This window comes from Tupaia chinensis, unplaced genomic scaffold, assembly GCF_000334495.1.
Source record: "Tupaia chinensis unplaced genomic scaffold, TupChi_1.0 Scaffold000434_1, whole genome shotgun sequence".
In the NCBI taxonomy this organism is placed as follows: Eukaryota; Metazoa; Chordata; class Mammalia; order Scandentia; family Tupaiidae; genus Tupaia; species Tupaia belangeri.
The window spans coordinates 3,346,674-3,348,073 of record NW_006159939.1 but is presented as its reverse complement, the minus strand read 5'-3'; positions in this window follow the sequence as shown (position 1 = coordinate 3,348,073).

The window sequence follows — 1,400 nt, the reverse complement described above, 5'->3', positions numbered from 1 at the left end:
TACATGGGAGTCCGGCAACATAGCCATTACACTAACTGCTGGTCCCCCACTTTCTGACTCTCAAAACAGGACAAAAGCTTTCTTGGAGGCTTTATCCTTCGCTTCTACAGTTGGAAGCAGCAGTTCTCTGTCCCCACTAGGATGCCTCAGATCTTGAGGATCTGGACTTCATTTTCAAAATAACAGATGGAGAAACCAGCAGGTGGCATAATAGTTACATCACTGGACTCCCACATAGTCAACCACGGTTCAAGTCCCAGACCCAGTGATTTAAAACTCACACCAGGCGTGCATGTGTGTTTGTGTGTGTGCCCAAAATCCCGAGAACTGTAAAGGGACTGCAGTATGGTCATCCCCCCAGGGGGTGATTTCTCACTTTCTGACTCTTTGTCTCTGTCTCTCCAGTGAGTGCACGTACCCTATAGTAAAAATCTTAAAAAAAAAAAATGACAGATGGGAAGGAGTCACTAGAGACCCTTCATTTTAATTCTCCCACCAGACTTTGGCAATGTATTGTTTTCTTTATGATCATTTGTACAAAAACAAATTCTCCCAATCACCTAGAAGCTTCTAGTATGCATAGTGCTGCCATCTCCTTGTTTATGTTTTAAAATCCACAGACAAGAGTGTCCTAGTCTGTTTTAGCATTGCTAACGCAAATACCTGAAACTGTGTTAATTAAGAGAATAGAGGTTTACTTGCAAAATTCATAATGCTGGTGGCTAGAAGGTCTAAAGCCATAGGCCTGCAACACAGCTTACAGAAACTTGGACAATGACAGACAGGTGCAGAAAGAAAGTGAGCTGCAAGTAGCTCTCTTTAGAAGAACCAATTCTCATCACAACTAACCCCTTCTTAAGAAAGCTAGAAAACTCACTCGGTCTCTTGAGACATCATTAATCTATTCATGAGAGTGTTGCCTCCAAGATACAATCACCACAAACCAGTCACTTACCGCCCACTAGGCCTCACCACCTCCCAACACCAAATTGCAAAACATGAAACTTTGGAGAACAAAGCATTATCTAAACCATAACAACGAGCTCTTTGGGGAAAATCATTCATTGATTTAATCAATTAATCCAAAAAAATGTTTCGTGAGCTCCTATTATATGCCAGATACTTAGTGTTATGTTTCTTCAAATTATATTTTCCGTTATGCATGGTTTCCATACTTAGAGATTAAGAGGCTTTGAGATTCTTTACAATCACTATATTTTTATGTGTTAATTAGAAGAGGCAACCTTCTGTAATGATTAATTAAAATGAGAATAAACTAGATTATTTTAAGAAAGAGAAAGAGCCAAGATTTATTTTCTATATTCAGATTGAGCCGGTTTAAGTTTTTGTCTTACCCAACTTGACAGTGGGCTCACTTATCACAAGGGAAAATGGTAACA